This window comes from Sciurus carolinensis, chromosome 15 (assembly GCF_902686445.1).
Source record: "Sciurus carolinensis chromosome 15, mSciCar1.2, whole genome shotgun sequence".
Taxonomy (NCBI): domain Eukaryota; kingdom Metazoa; phylum Chordata; class Mammalia; order Rodentia; family Sciuridae; genus Sciurus; species Sciurus carolinensis.
Window position 1 is genome coordinate 59,081,254 of NC_062227.1, and position 7,988 is coordinate 59,089,241.

General features: G+C 35.9%; 1 non-coding gene across 1 annotated transcript; it reads left to right on the plus strand.

Annotated features, from left to right (window-relative positions):
* Positions 1-352: 352 nt before the first annotated feature.
* Positions 353-426, plus strand: Trnam-cau (transfer RNA methionine (anticodon CAU)). The gene has a single exon. It is a non-coding gene; the product is annotated as a tRNA-Met (tRNA).
* The last annotated feature ends 7,562 nt before the right edge of the window (positions 427-7,988 follow it).

The window sequence follows — 7,988 nt, forward strand, 5'->3', positions numbered from 1 at the left end:
TGATGGGTAGATGCAATGTGTTACTCTGGTTGGGGTTCTAGAGCAGAATATAGGACACAAGATAAAAAATAAGAAGCTACTTATCTATAGACTTTAATAACAATATAACAATATTGGTTCACTAGTTACAATAAATGCACTACAGTAATCTGGGTGCTACTAATAAGGATAGTTGTAGAGTATATAGGAGTTCTGAATTATCTTCACAATTTTTTGGTAAATATAAAACCATTCCTAAATTTTTCAACTTTATTTAAAAAATGCTAGTTAAATAATTTTAAAAATGAAACAGAGTCCTAAGTGTACAAAATAAGTCTATAAAACTCTTCAAAAACAGAGGAGTAGGGCAGGGGATGTAGCTCAGTTGGTAGAGTGCTTGCCTCATAAGCACAAGGCCCTGGGTTCAATCCCCAGTAAGGTGAAACAAACAAACAAAACAAAACAAAAAGCATATTCTCATGACTTGAGTTATACAAGGTTTTCTAGATATAATACTGAAAACACTAGCCACAAAAGGAAAAAATAAATAAATAAATAAATAGAACACACCAAAATTTAAAAGTTTTGTGCTGTGACTAATTTATCAAGAAAGTGAAAAGACAATTCACAGAAGGGGAGAACATGTTAGAAAGTTATACATCTGATAAGGGAATAACATCAAGAACGTAAAAAAGAACCCTCACAACTCAATCCAAAAACAAATAACCCAGTTAAAAATGTGCCGAGATTCTGATGAGACATTTCTTTAGAGAAGATATACAAGTGGCCAACACCGTACCGGGAAAATACAAATCAGACATGCGGTGTGAAATCACTTCAGATCCAATGGATGGTTAAAATCAAATGTTATCTTGGGTGATGAGAAATAGACCCATAGGGAGTGTAAAATGGTGTCATCTGTTAGGAGAAGGGGTTGGTATTTCTTTAAAATATTAAATATGGATTCGACATAGATTCAGCTGTCCTATTTCTAGATATGTACCAGGAGAACCGAAACAATGTTTCCATGCAAGACTTTGTACATAGATGTTCCCAGGGATATTTTTCATAAGAACTGAAATACAGAAAAACCCAAATGTCCATCAACATATGAGTGAATAAAGTGTGGCATGTCCATGTAATGTGATATTATTTGACAAAAAAAAAATGAAATAATGGATATGTGCTACAATATTACTAAACCTCAAAAACATTATCCTAAGTCAAAGAAGCTAGATGCAAAAGATCTTGAGTTACACAAATTCACGTGTAGGAGTTGTCCAAGATAAGCAAATCCACAGAGACTGAAGGAGAACACTGGTGGATGGTGCCTGGGCCAAGAAGGGACAGGGTCATGTCTGTCCATGGGTTCAGGTTCCTTTTGGGGTGAGGAAAAAGTTTTAAATTAGAGGGTGGTGATGGTTGAGCAACTTTGAATGGATTAAGAACCACAGAATCGGATGTTTAAAAGATGTGAATATTATGGCACATAATTATACCTCAAAAAGTTATGTTTTTCAAAGAAGAAAGAAAAAGCAAGCCTTTTGAAAATCTGAAGACCCCAAATACCATGCTTGATTGAATAGCCAGAGAACATATTTCTTATTTGGCCCACATGAACCATTTCTCAAAATCAATCATGTATCAAAGCCACAAAGGAATTTCAATAACTTCACAGAATCAACACCATGCACATTATGGTCTTTGACCACAATGCCATAAAATTGGAAATTAATAACAATAGAATGCATTTAACATGTGGGTAAGAACTATGTATTATAGCTCCCTTAATAACCCGTGTTTTTAAATAACCCATGGGTTAAAGAGGAAATCAAAAGTGAAATTGTAAACTATTACAGCCAAATAAAATGAAAGCAGTGTATTTCAAATGTGTCATATGCTCCTAGAGGGTACCAGGAAGGAAATATAAAGCTTTGACTGTAATTATCAGAACATAAGAAAAGCTGGAGAGACACGAGGTAAATGTTCAACTCAGTAGGCAGAAAAATAGAAACACAGTACACTTAAAAGAAAAAAAAAGAAATAATAAAAACAAGGCCAGAAATCAATGGAATAATAACAGAAAAACAGGATAATTACAAAGAAGTATGTTCTGTAAAAAAAAAAAAATAATAATAATAGATAAACCTTTGGTTAGACAGATCCAGATGAAAAGAAGAAATATATAATAAGCAAATAAAATCTAACCATCTGTAAAATGCAGCAAGTTTTATAAAGATACAACATATAGTGAATGATTATGTGGGAATATGAAAACCTAGTTAAAGAAACAAATTCATAGAACATCAGAAAGTCAAAATTAGTCTACAAAGATATAGAAAATCTGAAAGAACAGTGACAACTCAAAAAATTAAAATGCTGGTAAAAAACAAACTAAACACACACACAGGCACACACACACACACTTCCTGCTTGTTCCCTCCATATTTCCTGTCTCAATTTTTGGGTTCTAGGTCCTCTTCTGCAGTCTGCCAGGTTGCTGCTTGCCGGCTCTCTTTGAGCGGCAAACATGATCATGACCCACCATGCTCAGGACAGGCTTCCTGCAGATTAATGGCAAAGCTCATAATCTTTGTTCACCGTTTCCTCCAATCATTTTGAACAGTAGTTGCTGATTAGGTCGTCTTTCTCCACCTTTTCATGCCTTTTTCCAATCCCTGAAATGCCCTCTTTAAGCTTTCCATCATCTCACTGAATCCTGGAGAACTCACCTCCACTATTCTTTCTTCCCGGTTTATACAACTCAACCCCAGATTGACTGAGTCACTCACTTTGCATTCTTAATACAGTCTGCTTGTAAGTAGCATTTTCCTTCATAAATGTAAAACCAGCATCATTAGCTAGAAGAGGTTAAAAAAACAACTAATTGTTTTTAGCATTGTATTTATATGGGTTCTCTACCTGCTCTTGTCTCTCCCTCCACCTGCTGTCTGTTCTCAGTTATTTTTGAAGATATTACATGTTTGACCAGCAGTGAAAGGTAGAGCCAATCAGAGATTTTTCTCTTTGATGTTACAGGAGAAGTGAGAGAGAAAGAGAGGTATAAATGGAATAATTTTCCAAATTTCACTGGAAATCATTTTATTACCATACATAGGATATAGATACTTGCTAAGATATAATTTGTCTTCATAGAGTTCATATAAGATGCTAACCTTACCACGGCATTTGTGTTCTTACAGGGGACTCTTAAAAGACAAAACAAAACAAATAAAACAAATACTGTTATGGTTTGGATATGAGTGTCCCCCAAAATGATTAGATTTTGATGGCTGTGACCTAATCAGTGAATTAATCTATCTGATGGATTAGCAGTTTGAAGGACTACTGTACTGGGATGGTAACCATAGGTAGATAGTGTATGATTGGAGGAAGTAGGTCATCAGGGATGTGCCCTTGGGTATTTGGTGGGTGTCCTCTCTCTCTCTCTCTCTCTCTCTCTCTCTGTTTTCTGGCTGTTAAGAGCTAAGCGGCTTTCCTCCACCATGACCTTCCTCCAGGATGTTCTGTCTCACCTTGAACTCAGAGCAATGGAGACAGCTGACCACAGAGTGAACCTCTGAAACCATGAACCAAAAATAACATTTTTCTCCTCTAAGATCCTCATGTCAAGTATTTTGGTCATAGTGATGAACAGTTTACACAACAACAATGATTTAGATCCACACACACACAAAAATCCATTAGCAATGGGCAAATTGCAATCTAGAAGGCACTGCCTAAAGGAGAGTATAACTTCATGGTACCCTTTAATTTATACCTTCTCCATATGCAGTTGACCATCTGCTTTGAATTTGACAATGTCTGCTGATTCATGGACAGTGAAGCATTTTCCAAAGGTACCATGTGAGAGTGAATGTGCATGTCAAAGTTAGTTAGTCCTGTACAAAGCTGAAAGTGGTAGAACTGTCCAAACAGACTTTGTCCTTATTTTTCTTTAGGACCTTCTGCAAGTCTCCCCTAAAACTGAATGATTGCTAAATATGGCCACCATTTCCAAGAAATGGTGCTGTATTCCTTGATAGAAGGCAAGTGGAACTTAAATGTAAGCATGCATTCCTTTTAAGGTTCCTAGGTTGCATTTGCTGGCAAAATTCGATTTTAAAAAATTGTTGAAATGCATCTGATTTTCTGATCAAAGTATCTTTAAATATTATCATCTTTTAGATGTGCTTACTCCCATGTTAAGTCAGGGCAATTTCTTGTTACTATATGAAATGATGGTTTTATATAGTTTCATACCTTAATAGAATAAAATTTTTGACAAAATAGTTTCATACATTTAAGTATCTCTTTAATCTAAAATTTAATTAAACCTTTAGTTCTTATCCCACCAAAGAGTTAAAGTGAATAGGCAAACTGTAAATCAGAATACCTGTTTACAATATCTCAAAGTTAAAATAAACATAGAAGTCATCAAAATTGGTGTAGTAGAAAGGGAAGGTGGATTATAATTGTGGGATAATTTCCATGGCCATCTCCTTGATAAGCAGGAGGAAGAGACATAAGCCCATAAAAAAATATTTAATGCCCAAGGGTCAAGCAGGTATAAGTGGCAGAGCAAAGACTAGGGTACAGGTTTGCCTGTTTCCAATTATGTTTTGCTGTACAATGTTGCTAATTTTATATGAGATGGTAACTTCTAGTTTGGGGTGAAGTTCTTATATGCCCACTAACAAGTTGTTTGCCATTGGATAATTTTCCTATGCCATTTTTTTAAACTTCAGATTTATTCAGGTGTGGTTTACAAGGTACATAAAATATGACTTGCCCATTTTAAGTATAAGTTTAATGAATTCTTACAAATATATTCAGTTTTGTATTGTACCAGCATAAAAATCAGTCCGCAGAATATTTCCATCATCACTAAAAGCTCCCACATGCTACTTCAAGTGGTATAGACCCATTTTCCTATTCTTTCCTTTTATACATAAATCCAAAATCTGTAAGTGGCCCAAGAAACAAAAGGTGGTTTTTATAAAATGGAAACTGATTTGGGGACAGAGGATAAACACAACATAGAAGAGTCCGTATTTGCCACCCATGGGACTGAGGTCACCCAGGCAAGTGCTTCCCCCTCTCTGACCTAGCCAAAAAATACAGCCCAGATAGATACAATCCTCCCCGAGAGGGAACAGAGAGAGGAGAGAGAAAAAGACTGTCATAGCAAAGAGCCTAAAGTGGAAATTCATGTTGTCCTCATGGATCTGAGACTTTACTGTTTTATTTAGAGATACTGAAGCAATCAGGCAAAATGGATAAAAGAAATATTTTTCTCTCCATGGGTTTGAGACTCTCCGACCCTCCTCAGAAACACTGGAATAGGTAGTCACCCCAACAAGGTCAATGACAATAGCAAAAACCCTAGTGAGGGAAAGCAGCACCAGTGGGAAGTCCTAGGACTCCCTTTCTCCTCAAGTAGACACCCCAGACCCCAGTATACATATGTGGGGAACCAGCAACAACCAGTGGAACTGGAATGCCTCTTTGTCCGCATGCCCAGGACTACCCATATGCTCAGAGATACCAGAGCAACTATAGGGGCAATGGCAGAGCAATCCCACCAAAAGACACTTGGTGACCTTGTGTGGAAGGTCCTTAGGAAGCATCAGCAGCAAATAATGGGAATCCAGCAATACCAGAAGGTCCCTAGAGCAAACTAATCTGGAAAAGGCTGTGGGTACCTCAGCTCTTAAGAGTATGTATGCAGAGCTTCAGTAAGGTGACTATCTCCCAAAATAAAGGATCTAAGTAAAACAACTCCTAACATAATAGCCAGAATATATAGAATGTAATAAATAATCACCAGTTCTATCAGGAATCAAGGATATGATGAGAAAAGATAATCAACTGACACAACACCAAGGTGAATCAGATGGTGCATATTTAAATGTTTCCTAATACAGCCGTCATAGAAACACTTCAACAGTGAACTGCAAATTCTTTTGAACAATGAAAATTAGGAAACTTCAGTAAAGGAATAGAAGTTATAAAAAGTAGAAATTACAGAGATGAAGAAAAGTTTACAGACATATTAAAACCCCATGGGTGGCTTCAACAGTAGAGTAGAGATGACAGAGAATGAATGGATGAACTTGAAGACAAAGGAACAGACAAAGTGATCTGTGTGACAATAACAAAAGATCCAATATTCATATATACTGAGTTCCAAGAGGAAAGAGTGTGAGGCTAAGAGAGTATCCAAAGAAATAATATCTGAAAATTTCTCAAATTTGGTTTAAGACACAAATCTATGGATCAAGAACCTGAGAAAAACCCAATGGGGGTAAACTCAAATCTATACATCATGATTACTATTAAAATAAAGATTAAAACACAAGCAAAACAATAATAGAACAACTAAAAGCAACCAGAGAGAACTGACACATTATGTACAGGAAAGCACCCATAAAAACAATGCACAATTTCTCATCTGAAGTCAAGGAAATCATAAGGAAATGGCAAAATGGTCTTCAAGCTCTGAAAGAAAAAAAGTCTGTCAACAATCAATTCTGCAGATGACAGACTATTCTTTAAGAATGAAGGGGGAAAACAATCTCAGGTGAAGGAAAATTAAGAATTTGCCACTGTTGAGACTCCAAGAATAGTTCAAGGACATTTTTCAAAAGTAAAGGAAATGATAGAAAAGGAATATTGAAGCCTCAGAAAGGAAAAAAGTTACTGGAAAGAAAAAAGGATGGGTATATACAGAGACTAATAGAGTGAATGTGTTCTCACCAAATTTATATATCAAAGCTTTAACTTCCAATGGACTACATTTTAGAGGGTTCTTATGAAGTAAGTAAGGTACACATGAGGTCATAAGAATTGTGCCATTATAGGAAGAGAAGGAGATACCAGGTTTCTCTTTACCAGGTTTCTTCCTCTTCCCCCTCACTCTCTCCTTATCATGTGAGAACACAGTAAGAAGGTGAAAATCTGCAAGGTTCTTTAAAGGAACTGAGTTGGCCATCATCTTATTTTGGTCTTCCCACTCTCCAAAATTGTTAAGAAAAAACTGTGTGAGGTGTTTAATTTTTATTTATTTTTTTATAGGTAGCATCACACTTACTGGTGAAAGATGGAAGTGCTTTGCCCTTAAGATAAGATTGGGACTAAAGTAAGGATTTTTTTTCTTCCATCCTTTATCTACACAATATTTAAAGTTCTAGCCACTGCACTAAGGCAAGAAAATAAATGAAGGGTATTCAGATTGAGTAAAGGAAGAATGGTCCATATTTGCAGATGACATGAGTGTTGACATTGAAGTTTCTGAAAAAAGAAAAAAATTTATATCAGAAAGACAAAAGGAAAAATAATTATGTCACCAAATGTTGGCAAGATGCAGAGAAACTTGATCATTCTGATATTGTAGGTAGGAATCTAAACTGGTACAACCAAATCCACCATGACCACACTGCCTAGCAACATACCTGTGGACATTTATCACAAAGAAATGAAAATTTACAAATGCAAAAGCCCGTAGAAGGATGTTCACAACAATTGTATACATAATAGTTCAGAGCTTGAATCATTTCCAACGTGTTTCCATAAACTAATGGTTAAACTGTGATATATGTGTACTGTGGAATACTACTCATCAGTAAAAATGAATTAACTATTGATATACACAGAAATGTGGATGAATCTCCAAAGAATGACACTGAGAAAAAAAGAAAGCCATTCTGAAAGATTATATGCTGAATCATCTCATTGAGTATGTTTTTAAATAAGAAAATTTTAGAAATGAAGGACAGGTCAGTGGCTACCAAAGTCTTTGACTAGAATGTTGGAAGATGGGATGGAGTTGAATATTATTATAAAAATGAAAGAGGAGGGGAGGCTGGGGATGTAGCTCAGTGGTAAAGTGCTTGCCTGACATGTGTAATGCACTGGGTTTGATCCTCAGCACCACATAAAAAATAGAGAAAGTAAAAAAAAAAAAATAAAAAAGGAGGGATTCCTAGGGTCTGGGGGCTGCTCAGCAT